Raw genomic sequence first — 25,816 nt, 5'->3', positions numbered from 1 at the left:
ACCAAAAGTTTATACCAAATATATAACTGGAATGATAATTGTTTTTTTTTTTTTTTTTAATTATTCTTTATTTTACTAATATTTTTTATTCAATAAAATAGTAATTAAAATTATTGAAATAAATTTTAAATAATATTAAATTAATTGAAATAGTTTAAAATTCTGGATCATCAACTAATCGAGTACCTACGCCCTAGCCTGGCAAATCTTCCGAGATTCCTCTTTATAATTGGCATATAAATTGGTTAATTTATGATCAATGACTTCACCTTTAACCTACGAACCTGCATATTATTGACCAATTAAATCACAGAGGATGAAACATTAATGATATCCTTAATATCAATGGGTTTCATTCTTTACTTGAAATTGGTGGATTAAGTAGAATATTCATTAGTAATTACAGACCTTTGGTTTATAATTGACTAATTATCGGCTTGATCCTTGATTGATCAATTATAGTTACGATTAACGCTGATCATGCGATAACCCCAGATGGGTAACAATGGACCATAAATTAACGATTATATTTATTCATTGAGTATATATATTTTTATTTAGGTGTTTTTTAAATTTATTATGTTAATTTATGCTAATACATGCTTATTTATGCTGATATATGCTAATTTATGCGGATATATGCAAATTTATGAAAATGTATGTTAATATACGGTGTATATATCCAAAATGTATGTTATTTTTTATATTTATTCGTTAAATATATAGGTTTACTTGTCTTTGATTATATATTGATGGTGATAGGTATATGCTAATCGACGAGGGGCCTCATAAGAGGTATTAGGCAACTTATAAGTTATATTTGAAGAACTACATGTATAAAACTCACTGTTTTAACCATGTCTACCTGCTTATTTCCAAATTAGCATGCCTAAACTTATAAGACTTAGAAAAATATACGTTTAGATACTTGACCTTACTACAAGAAATGGGAATCAACTCAATCATTGTGGAATACATCACAAATTTAAACAGGAAAAATTTACCCTGCCTTTATAAAACATTTATTTCAAACAAGAATAAATTTAGCCAAATGGGAATAAATTTAGTTACAGCATCTATGGAAGAGGGTAGGTTTGTAAAAACTAAATAGAAACAATTTCATACTTTTAATTGATTTAAAAAATAATTTATAACCAACAAATTTGACTTATAAATGGTATAGTTGATATAAAACTATTTATGCATGTACTATATCACTATGTATTTTAAATATACTTAGAATAATAAATAAAAATAGTAATTTAAAGACAAAACCTAACCTAACTTATGATTATAATAATATATTAGGTAAAAGATCATATAAAAAATAAGAATAATAATAGTGATAAAATATAACAACATGTATTGACTACAACTCAGACGTCGTTTTATGTACTTATTTATCTTAGAGATCGTATAACTGGGAAAATAAAATATATTTTTGTTGTTTTTATCACGACTTGTATATTTATGTTCTCATGTAACAATTTTTCTTATCTATGAGTGTGTATATACAAAGAAATTACGATACAAAAAGAATATATAATTGTACACACTGCACAGTAAGGGGGAAGTCCGTAACTTAATCGATAATTTATGTGCATTTTTAATGTCAAAGCGAAAATCGAATACATCGTATACAAACTTTAATAAGCCCATGTCTGGCCACGAATAAAAAAATTATCACGGGCACGTAAAGATTTTAATTGGATTTTTGGACGAAACGTTGTATTAATATTGTTCTTATTTTTTTATTTCGTCTACCGCCGTATACGCTCGAGTAATCGACGGTCATAGCGCGTGCCTTAATTTCGCGGCCCAGCACGGCGTGTTTAATTAACGGCAGTCGGTGCAAAAACGTCGTGTTCGTTTTCTCTCGCTCCGAAAAACTATATGTATTATAATATTATATTGTTCATAATATGTACCTATCACGATATTATGCATCACGATGACGGACGCCGGCTGCCACGTGGCCTGTCAAAATCAGTTATTTTTTGACAGTTCGCAGCGGGCCGTATATAATTTTCGTGATTATTTTAAGTTGTAATATGGCAAAAAAAAAAAAATGGCAATGAACGGACGCGAAAATCAACGAAAATACTTTAACCAGTGACCCGTGTAACGTGTTATCGAACATGACGGTACAACATAATACCATGATACAGGGGTGGCCAAATTGCGGCTCGGGGTCTTATTTACAAAAACCAAAATTTTTTACTTTTTTTGCATACGTTTATAAAAAAAAAAAAATGTTTTTATTATTATTATTTTATAATTTCATATTTCGCAATTTGATATGTTTATCGGACGTTAGATAATCTTTATTATTTTTGTGGTATAAAAGTACAGATTAGATAATTTAGCTCTTAATATAATTGCATTAATATATGTGGCTCGCATACATAGTCATGTTGGCCACTCCTGCCATAATATGTAGAGACGTAAGCTCGGTAAATTTTTCAGTCAAAAGTAAATTTGTGTTTATTTTATTGTTGTTAAAATCGAGTGACAACTTTAACATTAAAAAAAAAAATGTTTCTAGTGTTTTCACACTATTGAGATAAAACATTTTTCTTTAATTTTTTTTTTATCTAAATAATATCGGCATCTAAGTCACTTTAAATGTAAACAATTTACCATGATGTTTAAGTTCCTCTACATACGATTAGTATACATAATTTAAAAACAGAAAATATTTTATTGGTAATTTCCACAACTCTAAGTTAATATTATGCAGTAGGCATAATAATTATAACATAATATGGCGAAGGACGTATTGCCGCACCCATTGTCTTTGTGTGCGCGTATAATATTATACTATTATAATAATATATAGATCGGTCGATCGCCAGCGATCTCTATACGCCCAACCGTCGTTCAGCGTCAGACACGCGTCCGCAAGAACACGACATTTCGTCAACGTGACCGCTGTTTCAGAGACGCAGAGTATTACTACTATTATTATTATGACATATTATATTATAGTCACGGCAGTTGTATAAGATGCACACAGTATAGGTATATGCATATGCTCGTAATACATATTGTATGTATATGGGAAAAGAAACCTGAAATGCCGAGCAACCGCAGAAGCGAATATCCCCTCGGGACGGACCAGTTTCTCCACCGTATACACACATATAATATTATAATACGGTGTCAAATATCAGCAGCCTACATCTCGGCACTCTTAATAATTGGCCGAATTTACATTATACACATATTATTAATATTATTATGAGTTATATCGCATAGGTTAGGTATACATTTTTTTTTTCTCTTACCTTCTTTAAAAAATATAATAATGACGATAACAGTAATAATAATATACGCGTACGCCCGTGTGTGCGTACAGTGCACACATATATAATAATGTTATGTGCTTATTATTATTGTAATGCATAACACTATTATAATAATATCATAGTATTATGACTTTCTACGCGCCGAACCCTTCTATATGTTTATGTATATAATATGTGTGACATGTGTATGTGTGTGTGTGTGTGTGTGTGTGTGTGTGTGTGTGTGTGTGTGTGTGTGTGTGTGTGTGTGTGTGTGTGTGTACGAGTACGCGACCGCCGACAAAACCACGAAAACTATGCAGTCCGATCTGTATAAGGATCTGTTGCCTATTTCAGTCGTAATGATCGCTGTAAATTGTAATATCATTTCCACCATACTCTGTACACGCGATATCGCCGTCGTCATTCGTCATCGTACACCAAAGATATTAATTAAGGTTGGGATTTTGATGCAATGTCATTCTTTTCTAGTGTTTCTCTTAAGTGCAAAGTGCATCTCTGTATGTAGTTCAATACTGGTTATTTAAATTATGTTGTTTGAAAAATTTAACTTTTCAATACATTTTCAAATTTTTAGAAGGTTGCCTTACAAACCATTTTTGATGCGAACGTTGGTCAATTGTATATATAACTGGCATATATTGGTATTAGAAGTTCATATTATTATAATGGTGAGATATAACGCGTAGTGGATAATATTATATTATTATTCTGAAAAAAAAATCCGTGTTTGAAATTGTTCAATATTTATAATATAATTATATATTTTTTTAAATTGTAAAAATACATTTTTTTTAAAAAAAAAAATTACAGCGAATATTATGTTAAGACTTTCAAGGCATTATCGCATATTTTTTATTAGAGCGTTAAGATCCCAGCCCTATAGATATTATTTCTGTGATAGATATTGGCAATATCATATTGCCGATGACGCATGATGATCCGTGACTGGAACGCGACAAACCAAATATTTAATACAATATATGAATATGGCGAGAGATATGGACTGAACTCGATAATCTTAAACAGTACACCCACCCCTTTAAAATGTTTACCCTACTCAACGCGTTTCCGTACAGCCCGCAGCCATTCTATTGTGTCGGTACCGGTTATATGCAGGTAAAAACGACTAAATAATTATAATTATAATATTATGACATTGGAATATTAGACGAAAAAATTTGTCGGTCGATTCGGGTATTGTTAGGTATGTATATTTTTTAATTTGTCTACGTGTATGCGCGCGGGTGTGTGTGTGTGTGTAAAACCGGCAGATAGATTAAAACGTTTCGAGTAATTATTATCTTATTTGTCGGTCGCTAACGAGCTGCGCGAGCCGTCGGGTGTACCTATGAGAACAAGAGCGGAGGAAACAGACGAGAACAAAAATGATATCGTAACTCGTTTAAAATATGTATGTATATATACACAATAAGCATGCATGCGTAAACAGCTCGGGGGACACGATAATAATAATAATATTACGTATCTCGGTGGTGCAGATATACGATACCGAGGGCGGCGCTGTTTGATACCGGGTTATTATGTCAGTCGTGAGTCGTTAAAAAAACGCATATGTATTTATCTAGGCCGTTTTGTTTTGCTCTTTAAAATCATTACGTTTTTTTCGTCGTGTCTACCTAACTACCTACCTCATACGCATTAGGCATACGCGGCGGACACTTGTAACTCCGCTGCCTCTGTGATCCGTAAAAAATAGATTAATACCGCTGTAGCTGATTTACTTTTCATTACCGGTGGAAAAATGTATTTTATTCAGGTAAGCTGAATATTGATTCCCGTTTAAATTGTTGATGTATCCCACTATTGGCCGTGATTTATTCACTCCCTGCGTAGCATTATATAGTTATGGTGCTTATTGAAATAGTTTTCAAATCATTCATGAATGTATCTTTGAAGACCAATTTCGAGTATTAACCAAGGTTTTTCTTTTTAGCTGGCATTTTTTGTGAATAACTGTTTCGTATACAACCTGCGAGAAACATGTAAAGTTAACACTATAGAAGTTATATTCCATAAAACGTTCTAATTATACAGGTCAGAGATTCACGATTCACACAAGTGGTTACACAAGAGTAAAAATATATAATCTCCACGATTCACAGAAAGTATAGAACTAAAAGAAAAATAATCATTTTGCATAAAAATTATAATTTAGGTTAGACAATATTCAGTACGTTATGTGTTAGAATATTAAAAAATATTCATACATCCCCAAATATTTTTTTTAAATAAATCAATTTCACAAATTGTTTTAATGCATAGTTATTCCTAAATCAAAATAATATTTCTTCATAAAAGTTATTAAAAAAAAAAAAAATTAGATATTCAATAATTAAATGTATTATCTACCTGTCCTACCTATTGCGTATTTTAACAGTGCAAAAAACATAAATAAAAAAAGATGGAAATATTATGAGCGTAATATAATATAACATGTACAATTATTATTTTTTTAATGTTAAAGTTGATTTATATTTATTAAAAATTATTTAAAAAAATCTTTTCGTTTTGAAACGTCATAATGTATCTATTTGACATTTTAAGAAAATATTAAAATATTAAATGAGTATATAAATTACCATATCATTACTCAGGCACACATTCTATACTTCTCACTTGTTGAAATATCCATATTAATATATTATAATATTATATTGTATACGGGACTTTAACGCGCGTCTGCATGTTATTCAGCCATGTTTTAAAACAAACATTGTACAGAGTATGGATTACCGGTCGCTAGCGCTTATTTATTAATAAATTATAATATTATTTATTCATTGAAATCCACGTAAAACTTTCGATCAATACAAAATTTAAATTCGTAGTTAATAGTATTAACTTAATACACACATAGGTATTAAACGTTTGTAGGTGCTTTATCGAATTCTCATAAAGCGAATATTTTGTTTACCAGTATACATATTACTTATTATCATACATTAAAACCACGTCTATCTCACAATATCTTCCTAAAAGATCACAAAAACCAACCGATAACCACACGAATTTCAACTAATATAAAAATAAAATATAAATTATTTCTTATATATTATTATTTTAACATTGTACAAACATTAAGTATGTGGACACGTTAAAAAATAATAATGATAAAACTAAAAAAAAACCTAAAATTATATTCAGTTAACTAGTAAATATCGAGAGAATCAAAATAATTAATGAATAACCATTACGAATGATTCACAGATGATAGAGAAATACAAAATATATTACAAAGGATATCATTTGATATTAACTACAGATTTTTTTTACACACATCATATTTTAAGAAAAAACTATAATAATTTCTAATCTGATAGGTCGATCAGATCGTAAAAATGTTAAGTTCTAAAGTACAATTGATATTTATTTATGAGAAAAAAAAATACAAATCATCATATCGAAATGATGTCCTGATGCACAATATGATATAAACATAATGTTATACGTGTATGCGTCTATATCATCGACGTTACATAATGTTAAATACTAATTGCGTATAACTCATGAAAACGACGTTGAAATTAAACGTTAACTTATGATAAGGCTCCGGGGTGTTCGTAAAGTCTTCGCGTTGGTGGTAGGGTGATATTGTGGGTGGTGGGGTGAGAGGCAGTATAGTACGCCTGTCATCATAATGATATTAATATGTACGATCGAAATAATCACCACACGCCCGGAACACTGCTGTTGCTCAGACGTATTATTACACTTTCAAATAGAAAACATAGATCAAACCGGACACGTAGGCATATATTATAAAAATCGAATATTTTATCTACACGTACTCTTGTTGTATCGTATCCAATTATTATAACGGACCTGTAGAATAAAACAATTTAAGACACAGCCACATCAATAGTGGTAAACGTACGAGTTACCGTTTTTGAGGGAAATGGATATGATTGATATTGATAACATTTTAATATCAATTGTTTTATTATAGTTTAATCGATTAAACACTATGCAATATACAACACATATGTTGTTAATGCTTAGGTTCCTGGTCTGTTTTAGTTGCCATACTTATCCAGTCATACTGCGAATACTTAATTGTACATTTTAAAAACACCGCTATATTTTTTTATATTTGTAAATACGAGTATATATAATACATATTGTAAATACTCTATTTATGTTTACCTAGAACGATTTGTCTCGCGAATACCCCAGAAAAGGAAAAATCCCATGTAAATGTGATTACGCTTTATTCTAGTGTCTCGAGTGATTTCTCTTCGTAATATAATGAGTAGTATTAAATAGACAGAAGTATTTACCTAATCATTTACTCATAATTGATCATAAAGTCCAAATTAGTACAATATATTTATAGAGTCACGTTTTTCGATATACTATAGGTAATAAGTATACTAAGTAGTAATTATAGTTAAACCAGATATCTTTTCTTACGTATACGCCGGGAATTTTGCGTCACTAATTCACAGCGTATTAACAAAAAACTGTGTGATCTCACTGTCACACGATTTAAACGATTTATTTATTTATTTATAAACTAAAAAAAAAAACATTTAAATTTATTTTTTATGATAATATGAATACACAAATTTCAAAAAACTGAATGTATAATTTGGTCTTTATAAGTCTATTTTTTGTGATATGGTTTTATTTTTATTTTTGGTATGGCTGTTGTACTTATTTCATATTGTTTATTGCAACTTCGTATTTTTATTTACTCATTTTAAAAATGTGGTTCACTGATTCATAGTATATTAGTGTAGTAATAACTTGGTAGAGTTCACACATTTCCTACAGGTAACTATAATTTTTACACGGGAGAGTTTACTACCGTCCCGTTATTTTTTTCGTAATAGTCGTATGTCAGTATGGCACTCGAATGCATAGTATGGGACTTACATTGCTGCTGTACTAATAGTGGCGAGGCTACATTAGAGGGGTCAACATTCAACAGTAATAGTGTATTGCCGAGGATATGTTTTTATTTTTTTATTGAAATGTATTTTAAAAATTTAATAAATATACAAGATATTACCATGTTATTTCCTTATCCTGTTTGTACATCGAAATCGAAATTCGAAAACTAGGAATGCGTAGACGGTGGATGCGGTACATAATTATTACAAGTGGCAATAGCGTTTACAGGCCGTTATTTGAACGAAAACACACAAAGTACAAGTACAACTATCGAAGAGCAAACATAAGTGGTTAAGAATTAAGGATGCGATATCCGTGAAGAGATTTCAACATTAACGTGAATGTCAAACGGCGTCGGACATGATTTTACTATCTCCGTTCAGCGTACGATACCCACATATCGCGATATAGGTACAAGCCGTTTGGAAAAAAGAAAAATACCAGAAATTAAAAATGGGACGAACTGTGACTTTGACAGAGATAGTAAGAAACTAATTGGACTGTACGGGTGTGCGGTATTGCCGGTCCAGTATCAAACCAGTTTTGATCGGCCACAGCATATCAGACAAGGGAGGGGTGGAACAGTCGAGGCACGCGCTCAGCATCGTGGTTGTTGGGGTTGAAAACAGTTTCACCAACACACCTCTTCAATATCGTGTGTCTTGATTACTACCTGTGGTCAAAATGTATTCAATAGAAGTCACAGTTGGTACTAAATAAATTCAACAGGTACACAAAGGGGCGTTCTTCAATTGCGCCGATTTTGGGACACTACCTGTATAACATACATCTATTGCGCTGGTACAAAAAAGGTACATATATTAAAAATGTATACGTCAATTAAGCCAAAAATTATTTTTATTAAAAATATAAAAATGGTCTTTTTTAACTTATTTTCATAATTTAAGAGTTAATACATTACAAGATAATTGACGGTAGTTACAACTTGTATTTGTAGTGTTAATTTTTATTTTTTTAAAAAATTAAAATACAAATAAGAAAAATGTTTAACTACTCATTATATAGATTTTCATTGGAAAATGTTCATGATTAATTACTTCTTTTAAAATTGTAGTTTTACTCTCGTCTATGTGCAGCTTAGAGTTGCAATTGTTTTCTGCGCACCGTCATTTGCGCCCTTTTTTGGTAAATTCTATACAAGAAAATTTATAATTTAAGAAATAATTCTATACCGCGTTCACTTAAAACTAATAAATAAAACCATGAACCACAACAACTATACGTACAGCGCGTGGAATTATACTGAAAAATACTACGGATTTATATTATAAACGGATAATATTTGTTCAAATTGTAATTATTCATCATCAAATAATAAAATAAAATAAAATAATGAAAAAAATAATGGTTTTCAACTTACGAGCACAACGCCATAGATTAGATAAAACTTAGGAATCCAACACATAAAAACAGATTTGTAAGTTCTAAAATCAATATTAATGGACAATAATATTATTTACAAAATATATATTTTTAGGAATCGATCGGTGCAATTGATATACAACAAAGTATTACATCCTGGATCGGCGCAATAGATGTAGGTACCTTTTTTCTATCCCGTATTTGTTTTCTTTACCTGTGGTTTTCGGTGCAATTGTTATATGCTTACACAAAGACACAACTGCGTTTTGTCTAAATCGAATTATATAAAGGTCTTTTTGTCAGTGGTTTGTTGATGTTCGAGTACAAAAAATTTCTAACAAGTACTATTACCATGATGAAAGTAATTATAGTAGCGGCTAAACATATATGCGGTTGGTGACTCCGCCTACCTTAAGGCGATATTACACAGGATAGTATTCACATACCAAAAACTGTTGGCGAGATATTAAAAAACAAATATTTTTATTAACTGATAATAATGCCTTTTTTTCAATCGTACAAGGTAATATTCGTTTACATGGAGTCATTAAAAAATTATTTTATTTAATTATATACATTTGAAATTCACGCGACTTTGGTATGTGAACGTTACCTAAAATGTCAGGTTTTTATTTACCGGCGGCAATAGGAGGCGGAGTCATAAACCACACATATGTTTGGCCGCTACTATTTTAGGATATATTTTACGTGTGAAATACGATTTCGTACGCTTTTTCTTACATGATCATTTGACATTTGATATAAAAAAAAAAAACGATTGTGGTCGAAAATTAGTTTAAAATTATATTAAAATTTAAATATTCGATAGATTAGTGAAAACTGTTATTAATTGAATGAAAATGTAACTATACATTGACAGAGTGATTTATTTTTACTGATTTGTTGACGTCTTTAATACTCTGTGTGGTACTTAATTTATATTGTGTACACTGCACCGCATTCAAATAACTCCAGTGATTTTGTCGAACTTTCACGATTCAATATGGAAAACATATTCTCTAACCATCGAAAATTCCGCGGTATATCTAATGATTTAGTGCAGCGCCCGTTATAATATAATTTAAGGTGAATGGCAATTCATTAAGCTGTTCACACCCATGTTTGAATTTAATAATGAATTTATTCAAAGACTATATTATTAAATTCTTAGATCTTAGACCTTAGACTAGTTAAGTTATCCTGTGATGATATACATTTCTGTTTTTTTTTTTAACCGAGAACCACCGTTTTTACTGTAAATAAATTAGTAGATTAATAGATAATATTATTTTTAAATTTTGATGTACCTAATTCAAAATTCTAACAAGTTGTTAATTATTTATTACAATGTTTATAATATTAAGGATGAAAGCCTTAAAAATATAGAAACATAATAAAATATATTAATTTTGATTCTATATAGTATCTAATATCTATAGTACCTTTTTATTACCTATAATTGAATTATTTTTATAAATAACTTACATTTTTAAATTACTTTAGCGCTCTAATATCTACCATACACATTATTGTGGACCTATTATATGCTTAGTAAACAAATTTAAGTAACTCAAAAACTAATTTGAATTTTAATTTTAATACGTCAATATTTTCAGAAAAATTATCTGCTAGATAATTTACGATAGTAATTAAAAGGGATAATTATTTGAAAAACAGCAGTTTGTATTTGTACAGGACTGCGGAACACTCCTTAAGTAGGATGAACAAAATAATCTATTTCAAGAATTTGAAAATATGGTCTAAAAATATATTAAAAATTCCACAGATCAGATTTTATTTGAGAAGAAAGAGTTAGTGAGCATATTTGGAGAATCACTCTGTATATTCTATTTTATTTATCATATTATATTATCGGTCGCATCGATCGGTTGGAACACCTAACTCGCACGATACGCGTACTATGTGTACAATAATATATTATAGACCGACTCGTATAATATTATACACTTACTCGCGCGCTGTCTCGAACCGATTTTTCAAACGGCTATTTAGCACCCATTTATTTCGGCCCAACGACGGCGGTACACCGAATGATTAACCGCGCGAATCGACGGGTAACGATGTGTTCCATCGACATGATTAAATCGAACACGGCACGTGCGTATATTTCTCGACCGGCGAGAAATTATTGCCGACAGTCGTCATTATTTCGACTGTGTAACAATATTATAATATCGACGATCTACGACGGGGGCGATGCTGGAGAACACCGCGGGGAACGAACGTCTGAAATATTATTATTATTGAGACGCGCCGCGATGTAAACGACGCTGACAAAACGCTTTTCGTCGACTTTCGGCGGACGTAATCAATTCCGAGCGAATCCATTAATTTAATTTGTAATCATTATAATACGCGTGGCCCGTTTCGGCATAATATTTTTGTTTTAATAACACGCCAATATAATATCACACGCGTATATCTATGTACACGCTCAAATGAATACGTGTGAATATTGTCTATACGATTCGTATATTATACCTCTGCCCACTGACGACGACTGTATAATATTAAATATATATATATTATAGCGATACCGGCCGTCGTCGTGGGCTCTGAATATTGTATACAACAACATAATAATATTCCGACGCGGAATTTTTATTAGGTACTAATAAATTAATATATCAAGGGAACATGACGTTTCCATTTTATCGTATTAAAAACGCTTGCCAACACGTATCGTATGTATATATGACACGTAATAATCATATATTATTATATTATTATATTCGTCGTGTACACAGCGAGAAATTATAGAAATTATTATTATCATAGACTATAGAGACTAGAGAGTATAGTAATAGTTTTGTAATACCTACTCTGACGTTTCACTTGGAAGTCGATCGATATTTTATTGGTATTTCAACGAAATAGTGAAATGAAAATTGTTGGAAGGTCTCCGATTTAAAAATAAAAAATAAAATATTTAGTGCTAGTGTTAAAAAGTCTCGCATAACGTACCTCGTATAGTTTATTTCTGTATAGTTATGCTTGTATTTTAATGTTTTTTTTTATCCGTTTTACTATATTATCTACAGCACAAATTTAATTTTTGTAAATCATGCTTAATCCTGTTTAATCACACTGGACGTACAATTATCCACACTGCAAAAATAGAAACGAATGAAAATAGTTTCGTTTGGGACTTCAATAAAACGCCTTCAGCGCGTACACAATCGCAACCGAAGACAACGATGCAATGTTACAATTGCAAATGCAGCTACGTGGAAAACACTAAAACTTAACAGTATAACACAGCTAAAAAGAAGAATTTAGTATCAGCTTAGATTTTAGAGCCAAAGCATAAATTTGACCCCAAACTACGAGATAAAATTTATCTAAGACATATACATAGCGTAGTACGTATATATTCAAATCTAGTTATATTACTCCTGTTGGAATGTAACTAAACTTAGCTCGTCCTAGGAATAACGTTTAGTCGCTTAAATCTTCGGGCTTGACGCTAATTCATCAGGCGCTCAGGCTATAGCAATATAATGTTAATTATTTTGTGTATTCGTCGATAAAATATCACCAACGGCTTTTTTTTTATTAAGTATTGACATATTTCATTATATAGAAAAAAGTACGACGTTCGATAGTGTCAGATATATTACAGTTGATATAGACAACGCTAATAAAACATTTTTAGCGTAATATTGATAATAACACAATTTTATCACCATGCAATCGATGGCTAAACGTTATTAATATTATATAATAATAAGAAATTATACAGCTACTTAGAAATGCATAAACCACAGTTGTGACATGGTTTACAATGAATTACTGACATCGTTTTCAAAAACAGTGTACGACAGCATTTCGAAATATTTAGATCTGAGTGGTAAAAGTCCGGGCTAATGATCAATATGTGAGAATCTACGTTATTTCTGCTAATATCAGTAGGTAAAAATATTGTTGTTAAGAATGACATTCACACATTTTTTTTTTTTTTTGTTATTAATGTATTTATATTGAAAATGCAATGATATATTATAATATTTAATGTGGTTCGTAAATAGTAATATTGCAGTTTAATATAATATTAAGTATACTATTTTATGTGAGCTTATTTATTGTAATAGCTGAGAAATGATTAAAACTACATTTGTTCAGGTCCTCCGTAATATTTAATTTGGTTGTTAATCAACTACAATAATCATGTATTTTGTGAATATAATATATTATAATGTACATCAAAATAGTGTATGAACAGCTCCATAAAATGTGAATCGTCACGTAATTAGCTATAAAAATGTTCTCAGACAGTTATAATTACGCACTTACTTCGAATTGTTGCTTTTCATATTTTTGAATTGATGCAGTTTTGATAAGTTCGGATTTTTAATGCCATCAATTCAAGTAAGCTTGGATGCAATAATAATGTCCAAAGCTGACGCGATGCAATCAATCATCTACAGATCATGGAAGGGTATATCGCAAGCTAAGCTTTTTTAACAGCGTGATGTGAATTTTACATTTTCAAATCGACTTTGTATTTTTACAAGAGATTTATGTCACATATACATTTATATAATGTTATATTTAACACTGATGATATGAATGTTGCGTTTCCCGATGGAATATTATAATACTTATACACTGAATACTCGTCGAAGAGAATTCAATCAAAATCCCTGACACGCGACGTCGTTATTAAAATAATATCATATACCTATTTGACGTCTTGAATGATAATTAATGCTATTTAGTGCGCGCCGATCCATTGAAATATTGCTCCGGGAAAGAGTGTTGTTGTCGCTAATAAAATATAATATTATTATACAATTTGTTATCTTTCCCGTCTCCGTGACAAACGTATCGTGGAGACGGCGGGATAACTGTTTGGAACTATTATCGGTTGTCTCGTAATGTATAATATTATTATTATGAAGATGATACGGCGGGAACGCCCAGCTCTCGTAAGACCGCAAAACCCCGGTGCAGATGGTCCCAACAATATTATACACTATTTATGTGGAAAACGGAGTTTCGGCACCATATATAAACGCACATTATATGTATATACATATTATATTTATACGTATAATATATATATATATCACGCAAAACGCATATATAACGTAATGTATGGTCGAAAACGGAAAAAGTTGTAACGTGCACATATAATAATACAAGCGCTTCTATGCACGCGTATTTTCCCTCGACAAAACCCTTATTTACTCATTCGAATATGATAATAATATTATATTGTGTACGAACGATGTGACTTACTCCGAAAGTCTAAACGATATTGACATGCCGCCGTTCCATTTGACACACCGTCCTATTATATAATATTATGTATAATATATACAAGCATTATAATATAATATATGTGATGTCATTTCCTTTATCATATAGGTTATTATATTATTATATTATACGGGGTGATCCATTTAAAGTAAAACACTCGTTAGTTTACGGAAAACCATAACGTAATTGAAATAATTTGTTTTACATCATTTTGAGTCCTAAAATTAATATTGGAAAAGATTATAATCTTATACTATTTTTTTATCTTTAAAACGATTGAAGTTTTTTACACTTTTGAATAACAGCATACATCTTTTTAATTTCATATTGAGAAGCGGAATAGTATCCAGAGTATTTACCTCTATAAAAATCGAATTTCGGCAAATTAGTTTATTTTAAGGTTATAAATGTATAAGTATTTAAAGTAAAGACTAACGGAATAATGAACAAACATTTTGCGAAGTACCACTCCACTCGGCTTATATGAAATCGCAATACTCATAGTTCATAAACCGCTTTTACAAAATGTTATTTCTATGTACCAAAGAACTCAAATTGAAGTTATTAAAACAATTAACAGTTCCTGAAATAATGCGAGTGCCTTATACATTAAACGGATCACCCGGTATATTATATCATATGACACGCGTTTATATATACAATGCAGTATCTGCCACGTTAAAGGGTCGGATCGTGCACGTTCGTACGTGTATATCATATATATTTATAGGCGGGCGTGCGGCGCGTAAGAAAGGTTTTTCCGACCTCCTCCGGTGGGTGGCATAAATCACACATAGTCGCGGGATTTTGACTGCACCGCCGCGGCAGGAGAAACTTTCGGAGTCGGGTGGGCGGGCGCGCGTGCGACTGTAAAAATTATATTATTGCCGCGCGATTCACCCAACGGCGGACACGATAATATTATAATATAAGCCCGTGAGAGGAAAAACGGAAAAGTCGGCCGCGTTTGCCGTGCGGTTCGTGGCGAAAATGCTATAAATAATATAACGATAAAATCGAGATTAGAATGCCACTGCACAGAATGCAGGGTCTCCCACTCTCCTGGCCATGCAGATCTTAGCGGAATTTAACTTGCCCCATCTCACATCCATCTACCATTTAGAAACAACAGACGATATTTTTTAAATTAATTGCTTACGGTTTGACGAAATAGGATTTTCTTCTTGTTTTTATATTTTTTTTTGCACCGACCGACGAAAGTAATTAACTGCTTTTTAGTTGGAAAAAATAGGAACCTAATATCATAAGCGGCGCTTGTAGGAATTTTCGGATACGATCTTGAGGACGAGTAATTTTTAATAAAACTATAATAAGGAAATTAAAAATATTTTTCCGGTCTTTTCAAGCACTACTGCATTAGCGAAAACCACGTAATTGCGATTCGCCCTCAAATATAATTGTACACCTGCGATAACCGATTCATAAACGCGTTACCTATACCGCATAAATAGGCTGGGCAAATCGACCTTAAAACCGCTCAACCGCCTGTTTATGTTAATTTACAAACATTGCGCTATAAATGTTTGCTCGTTATCGAATTCAGCGTAGATTGATGATATATTGTTATTGTTATACTGCAGTGTTCGCCGAACGATCAGCTACGGCAATAATATTTAATCGTCGTGTATGCCTATACATTATTAACTACCGAACGAAAACAAAATATTTAATAATTTCAAATGTTTCTATCTCTCAGCGGTTTATGCAATTTTAACGATCTCGTCATCAAGACATCGTGGATTAGCTGTTTTAAACACGAAATATAATATTCTCTCCGTGTACAATACGTCGTATCGTTCGCCATTGCTATATTATCGTACGTACACTTTAGCTCCGGGGCTATGTGTACAACGCGTGAAATGCGAAAATTGTTTACGGTTTTGTTTTGAATAAATAATAATATACAATGATTTATGCACTACCGCCATAAAAACCAATCGATGATAAATGGCCCTATATACGTACCCATAGTATCAATATCGGGAGCGTAAAATCGTTTTGCAATTATTATTTAAATCGCCCGTATCGCTTCGGCCATCTTATTATTCAGCAACTGATAATTATTAAAATTGTTTAATGACGATTATTGCTATTTTTCAGTTATTATTTTATAATTACTTAAGTTCCAATCAAACGTATTGTTATTATTAATATTTCAAAAACAATAATGCAACAAAATAATACAATAAAACGAATAGACATTATCATCATAAGTGAAATGTTGTTATTGCGTTGATTTACTTCAAAGTGGGCATTACACGCTTAATATATTTTAATTTTAGACGTTATTGTATAATAATTTATAAAAATTTCCTGCTGCGAGGAAATTAATTACAATTTAAAGATTAACATCAAATTCCCTTTAACGTTTCTTTACAAAATATGGGAAACATTTGTGCGGTGAATAGTAAATAATATTTGGTATGGTACGGTACTTGGGTTAGTAATGAAAACTTTTTTTTGATTTTTAGTTTTCGATGTATTTTTGACTTTCGAAAAAAAGTCATACTCCTTTTCATACCCCACTAAAATAATAATAATAATACTTCATTTTTAAAAAAATATTTTACTATTTTATGTTTGGAAAAAATGAGAATTATAAATTCAGTATTTGGTTAAAATGTGTTGGGCAATTTAAATTGTTATTTTTTTTTTAAATATATATTACTTTGTTCGTTTTCACTCACTACATAGGCTTACAGCTATAAGTAAACATAGTTTTTTTTTTATGCATTTATACACGATTTTATTTTTATTTAAATCGATTCAAACTTTTAAATTATACACAATATAGACTTTGAGAATTTTTGTGAAATCGCAACGGAAAATCGATTGCATTTTATACAGAATCATTATAAAACACGATATACGTAAACTGTAGGCCAATGTCATGAAGGAACCGTCGAAGCAAATTAAAATTAATAACCGTAATAGATGTAATATAATAATATAAATAATATATATAGACAGCATTCAGAACTCGAGAATTGTTTTCGACACAAACTTTTTCGGTCTTCCATAAACGATCGGATGACTTTGCAAGCAATAAAAGTGTGCGCGTAACAGTAAAAAAAACAACAACCACAAAAAACTACGAAAAGCAATAACTTTTTTTTCTAAACGACGGCTTTCGAAAGAAATAGAAAACACTTTGAGAGCATTTAACTTAAAAAAAAAATACAGCTCCTTGAGATCTTGTCATTCGGCAATCTTCGATTTTATAGGTTCAGTTATTATATGGTATTTTATTATTACAGGCCCATAAATTTCTAGTCAAATTCGTGTTAAACGCATTAATGCATTATTAAAACGGAGCTAGAGACACTGGAAAATTATGAGGTGCCACCACGTGCCGCAATGATAAATCCGGTCTAGTAATAATGATGATGATTTTGATGATGATAATAATAAAAAACTTACGCTTTGATGACATCGATAACGCACAAATTGTATTCAATTTGATAGATGTATAAGACCTACTAAAAATACTTAATTTAAAATATAATAAGCAAAATATGTTGTTATAGAGTTCGGATAACGGAAACTATAATAGCATATATACAGAGTGATTTAACGAGTATGCACACTCACATATATTTCTTAAATAATATGAATTTATTCAAATAATTATGTATTTAAGAAACTCTAAATAGTATGCTAAAGGACCATATTTTCAAATAATTAAATGTTTTATACTATTTAATAAATGTCCCACGGGTGATATAACCTTATTATTATTATTTTTTTTTTTTTGAGAAACCACTTATTTTAATATCGGTTGTTAAACAGACAATATTTTTGAACATTTGAATGTATCTGAGTTAAAGTTTAGACTGAGTTTAGTTTTTGATATATTAAAATACATGTACTAAGGATGATATTATTTAATAATGGTTAATAAATATATATAAAACATAAAAATAGATTTAATACTTTTATTATACTTTTTTAATATATTGTTTGTAGATAATATTATAAAATGTCCATTATGTACGTATAAATATTGATAAAACTAATTTTAAAATTAACATAACTTTGTTAATATTATGATTTAAAAATACTTTCATATTTTCTACAACTTTGATTGTACGAATTATTATTTCTAATATAACAGTTAAATAACCCAAAAACTGCTAGTGTTTTAATTTAAATACAACAATATTTTTTTCTAAAAAATCGTCTGTGTAACAATGTATAGTAAAAAATTATAGTTCACATTTGAAAAAAATAAGTTTAATCATCACAAAAAATTCCTTTATTGGAATGACAAATTTAAATAATTTAAAATAATATCGTCTTTAAATAAACTTAAACATGCCCCCCAGTCCAAATTGTTAACGAAATCATACTTATATAGTTAAATGAGTATGATTTATGTTACAAAGACCGTAGATAACAGTTTGATAAGAATCATATGGTGAAATAAATTTTCGTAACACCATTATTATGTTCACGTCGTAAAATCATTTCGAATAAATTCACAATTATTGTATTTTATTCAACAGAAATTCGTCTCTCTTATAATTTATCTCATATATTTTACAGCTACAAAATCAATAAAAAAAATAAAATTTTAACTGTTTTTAATTAACTTTATTAGCCATTACGATAATGATCTGTCCGACATCCATGTTTTTACATTTTCCGGTCCAATATAAATTTGTAAACGTGTATTAGATTATTTTTCATTGTTGATACTGTCGAATTGAATTGTTAAAAGTATACTTGAGCCAACATAATATATTTGTTCATTAAGAACTCGATTTAATTAAATAAAATTGTTCACGCTTTAATTTTATCTCCAAAAAAAAAAAAGACATTTTATTTCAAAGAAAATATTTCTAATCGATAACACAGCAGCAAACGGACCTATTACAATGAGATAAGTCTGATGTTCAGCCGTTAAGGTAAATCTCATAAAATTGAATTTATTGCTTGCGTTGTAAGTCCAAATAAAATATATCTGTGCAACAATCATAATATTATTACCTACTTTTCATGAACCTGCTTAGCTACTACCTAATTATACAATATCGTATTGATCTATGTAAATAATGTTTATTTACTGATTTATTTTTGAATTTAAAATTGAAAATAAAACACTTGAATATAGTTTTTTACTTTTCTGTTTAGTGTTGTGTTTAATTTCGATAAATTGTATAAATATTTAGACCATGTGATATTTTATGCAGTGTGGCATTTGAATTTTAATGTAAAAATATTTATAAAGTTTTTGACTTTTAATTTTGCAGATTTGTAATCATTCTATAATCGTGGCTGCTTGGATTCGGGATATTTTTAGATTTGAATAATTATTTTAATATTGAAATAAACCGTATTTACGTCATATTTATTTATATTGTAAAAGAAAATAATCAACTGAGAATTTATTAATTACAAACTTTATTAAACACTTATAATTATACAGTTAAAAGTTTATTATTATTTAATATCACGCTTTAACGAAAGTTTATAAAATAAAACTAATAACAGTTGGCTAAATGTTTATTAAATGAAAAAAAAATATTCAAATTAAAACTATTTGAGTATTCATACAAAATACTTGTAATTAATTATTAAACACCAATTCAAAACTAATGTACTATAATAATTATTCGGACCTTTGTATTAATTAAAACTATTATTATTAGCGCTAGGTACTATAAAAATAAGTGTGTGCACTGGGTAATGGACGTGATATTCTATTGTTATTTTTCAAAACATAAATGTATGCACCCAAACAGAGCACTGCTATAACTTTTTTAATTTAATTATATTGGTTAAAAACGTGAACCATAATCGATTTTTCCTTCTCTACCGAACGTTAAAATAATATATGTTTTTTATGGTTATGACGGCCTTTGGTCATCGTTTGTCACCGTGATGCTGCAGTGATCAAATTACGCTCTGCAGATTTATCACTTTTAAAATATTATATCAAATACTCTTTAAATGTATTTTTTAGCACCTAATCATATTTCACCTAGGATTTTAGCATAGAACATGAATGATTGTAGTATTATTAATATATGATTAATGTTTACAACTATCAATGTTGTATAATACTATCACCTATGCGCGATTTAATAGAATAATTTTAATTAAATAACATATATTCATTATATTTGAATTCATTTTTTATTTGTATATTTTCGATTGAAAACTAAAAATAATTACGAATGATTAGTTATTTTACATAATATACATATATTTTTGAAATCTATAGGCAAAATAAATCCTTCACATGGTACCATTAACACTAATTGATAAATATCAATTTTTTAATGTTAGATAACACGATTTGTAACTCATAACTATTATAAGTATTAACATATTGTATAAATCAATAATATCTATATTGTTATTTTATTTAATTAATTTATTATACCAATATTATATTATTAAACTTAATATAAATTCTTAAAAATGTATCCTATATGTATATAGATATACATATTTTAAGTATATAAAACTTTAAAATTTAAAATTTACATTTAAAATATAAAACTTCCTTTTCCGAACAAGTAGAGTATTATTAACAAGGTTGTCATATTAATAGATGCAATGATATTATCATAGAGGTCCATATTACCTATTTATACCTATACAATGTGGATATTATTTTAGTTATGATAATAACGTAAATAAACAAGCGTACATTTTAGTTAAAAACACGGGTTTGCGGAAAACGTAGTTTGTCATCTGTTTTATAATGTTGAAAGGAGAAAACGATAAAACCGTATATACAATACGGAATAAACCCAGAAAAACCTCTTGCTATATATGATTTTGCATCATGTATATGAATGTATTTTTTCGGTAATTTAGGAAACGATGCGTCTTCTTTATTGCTTTCGATGCACACAAAAGTGCATTGACACTGTGTTTATTGTTCATCCCGTAAAATACCCATTTTATTGTTAACGGTACGCGATTTTTCTTCTGCAGCGGGCCTTTCCCGGTTGACTCGATAACGTCTCGGAATTTATGGTTTATTTACTTAAACGTTGTCGTTTACTCTTTGCGCGGAACGAACGGGATAATGTATGTCCATTAAAAAAGGAAACTAACTACCAAGTACAGGTTTATGTTTCTTATAAGTTTATAATGTTTTGGGCACAATAAGTGCATATTATTATGTATATCTATCTGACTATCTACATAATATATAAATGTGGTACAATTCGCACTTTGATAAAAATACATATTTTTATTTGTTCAGGGATTTCTTAATGTGTGTTTTGTATAACCATAATATCATATTTTCGTATAGAATTACTTTGATTATATAATCATGTCTCATGTTGTCAACGTAATTTTATTATTGTTTTTCATTCATTGTGTTGAACAAAATCCCGAGAATATCGATCATAACAATTTGAAATTTAATTTATTTATTCATTTAATTTATTAGCTGACCTACTTTACAATGGTTTTGAAAATTTAAATCCTTATATTTTTTCCACTCGCAAAACCCTGAATAGAAAATATTCTCATTGTAAACCATGATGTCCTTCTGTTTATCTGTGCTTAATACATAGTTGTGATATAATAATATTTCTGTACTTAAAATACTCAGTTAAAAGGTTTTTATTATAATGTATTTAACTACAGAATGAAAAATTATTCAAGTAATAAATGCAAAATGCTTGAAATTAACACTACTTCAGAATACGTACTTATTTGACGAAAAACTGTCGGACGTTTAACAGTTTGTCTAAAGGTATGTAAATAGGTCATTCATGATGAAGATTAACATTGAGGATTTCGGACGAAATCTTGCGCACAATAAATTTTGGGTCAACGAGAGGTTTCGGCTAAATGTTTAAATTAAAAGCTAAACATTAAATGGCGACCGCCATATTATTATACCGGTCATAATTGTATGCGTTCCAGAATATTTTGTTTTCAAGCCTCAGATAGTAATGTATCTCGTACATAATATGGGAGTCTAGTAATATAAATAATTGGCTTGACTAAAATAAAGTATATATTTTTCTTTTTCTCAAAATGTCGTTCAAAGTTGAAACACAACTCATTTAGCTTCTGACATTTATTGTTTCTAAAAAATTATTGTACTAATCTCAGTCGTGATGACATCATGATTCCCGGTTTATTATAGAAATTACCAGACGTCAATTTCAAAAACGATGCCAAAAAAAAAAAACCCGATAAAAACACTTGAAAGTTGGTGTATCGTTCTGATTTCAAACTTGACATAATATTATTATAAAACGGTTATTTAGGTACAAATATTGTATTTTTGTAACGTAGGTATATGACGTGTGAAACTATAATATATTATTACGCCCACTATTGTGCGTCTTGATGGACGATTTGTTCAAATTCCCTCGATAAACCTACGTTTATTTTAAGTTTATTAGATAATAATAAAATGTATAATTTGAAGTTTAATGTTCGTGCATTAAACGGCCATTATGTAGCACATTATATTGTAATTCAATTTTATTATATATTATTATAGTAAGGTGGTCGTGATTAAAAGTTAATTTATTTTTACAATATATATATAATTAGTATTAACCTGCTTCATTAATGAATAAAAAAAAAAATCCATTATAAAATATTTACAGAGATATCTACATAATATAATATTAATATAATATTTAACGAGTATATTTTTATAATATACAATTAGGTAATGATAGTTAACTGTGGTTAGGTTTGTGTCTTAGACGTTAATGTTTTTATTTAAATAAAAAAGAATGTTAAAAATAAATTACAATATCGTTTATAGTGTTTAAATGGTATTATAATATGAAATTACAACTTGAATAGTTACAAAAATTACATATCCTTAATAAAATATAAAAGCAGTGTGTTAGTATTTGAGTATGTATGTAAGCAATTCACAGTCAAGTCAGTGGTTCTGAAATTTATTACATAAGTAATCCTTTACATGAGGATATGTACCTCGAAATACATTCTTCAAATTTTGTGTGTTAAAGAGGCCTATATACAGGGATTAGTTGGCTTATAAAAACGAATATTATTTTGTTTGTATAAGATTGTCATTGGGTAATAAAATATAATAGTTATTATAATTTTATATAATTTAAGCTCTTTATTTTATATTTAGTAAAAACCATCCAAATAACTGTGTTGAAAAATTACTATAGTTTGTATTCAACGGAGCTTAAAAATTGGTGAATCCACGAGTGTTTAATTTATCACGCCTTAAAGCAATGTCGTGCAGAAGATCAGCTATCGTAATAATAATTAAAAATAATTAGGTACAGCGAGTTAATTTCTAAAATCGAAATTTTACGATTCATAACCATATTACTATAATACAAAAATAAATATACCTATTATAAGTCCTTATTTCAAGTAATCAATTTAGTCTACTGTTGTAAAATAGTGTTTGCTTAACTTATATTGTAGTTCGTGTTCTACAGTAGTCTTGGGGTTTTTGTCGATTAGTTTAAGTGCTCCTGAAGCTCTGAACGCAGGTGGCATAATATATTAATATGTGTACATAGTACTTATTACTTTTAGAGAAGTAATTTTAGGAATTGTAAAAAAAAGATAGTAGACAATTTGAGCATTAATGAGAATTCGATTTTTAATGCGAGTATAAATGAAAGTGTGTTTCTTCAAATTTAAAATAATTCATAAAATTACAGTATTTATAATTTTTTTAGATATAGGTAGGCACTTATCATGTTTTTTATTCATATGAATTTAGAATTCTATGGTTTATTTCCGTCATTATAATTTAATTTAATATATCAATTTAAAATTTAATATCTTCACTCGTAGTAGAGAGTAGAGACAATACTATTATCATTGAAAGCACGCTACCAGCAGGTACTTCTTGCGGTCATATTAATTATTGATTATTTGATATGCTACTGTTTACGATGAACATAATATTAAACGTACGCGACCAGACATAGTAGTTCATATAATGAAATACCGGTATATAAATCACGGACGGCGACTCGGCCGGTACGGGTTTTTAAAATATTTTCATCGAGCGTAACCTCTATGTAAAATTGACTGAAATAAATACACACTCTAAACGTTTTGCCCCTACCAAAATAATTATAAATAATTATTAAAATAATACGCAGCAGAAATCAGTTCGAAATTCACTGTAAATACTATAAGCTCAAACACACCATTTATGAATAATCTTAAAATTGTAAACCAACATTTTTCTTACCTATTGATAAAATCTTAATTTAATAGTACTCAAACTCTCCAGCAGCTAGTAGCTACGGTAAATTTAAAAAAGAAATAGACGTCTTTCTTGAATAGCTTACAAAGTAATTAAGTCACCCTAATCATATTATAAAGCAAAAAGGTATACAATATAATATGGTATATAAGTTTATCGATTTCTGGATCGATAAATTCTCACAGGTTAATCTCCGAGGATAATGTATGCGTATTATAATAATATATCATAAACCAACAGTGGTTACGAATCGAAAAAGTCTCCTGGGACAAATCTTTCCGGTGGAATTATCGACATTGACCCGACTTACGCATATATTATTATATTATTGTGAACTTATCTACCTAGTTTGTCTACCTATAAACTTTCCCTTAATACAGAGTGAACCATTACCATGATTGTTTTCTAAGAATATGTATGTATTAATGTATTGTTTTTAAACCCAAATTCTAAACGTATACAAACAATAATATACCAATATGAACTATATTAGGTAAATCAATATTTGGTAGATTTAAAAATATCAAAATTTTAAGTTATAGTTTATACTGTTTATAGTTTTGTTTCTGATTACAAAACTATAAATATAAATAATTTTTGGAAAAGAAAATCACTAGGTTGTATAAAAAAATTATAGTGTACAAAAACATATTATTTCAAACTATTTAAATTTTACTATATTATTCTTTATACGAACAAT

General features: G+C 29.3%; 1 protein-coding gene across 4 annotated transcripts in view; it reads left to right on the top strand.

The window, feature by feature from the left end:
• The window catches only part of LOC113553070 (monocarboxylate transporter 10), a 312,565-nt gene that overhangs the window by 260,726 nt on the left and 26,023 nt on the right, over positions 1–25,816 (top strand). The gene's annotated exons all lie outside the window — the stretch shown is intronic.

The sequence above is a fragment of the Rhopalosiphum maidis genome, chromosome 2 (assembly GCF_003676215.2).
Source record: "Rhopalosiphum maidis isolate BTI-1 chromosome 2, ASM367621v3, whole genome shotgun sequence".
Classification (NCBI taxonomy): domain Eukaryota; kingdom Metazoa; phylum Arthropoda; class Insecta; order Hemiptera; family Aphididae; genus Rhopalosiphum; species Rhopalosiphum maidis.
Note: the sequence above shows the minus strand (reverse complement) of the source record. Positions and strands in the feature narration are given on the sequence as shown.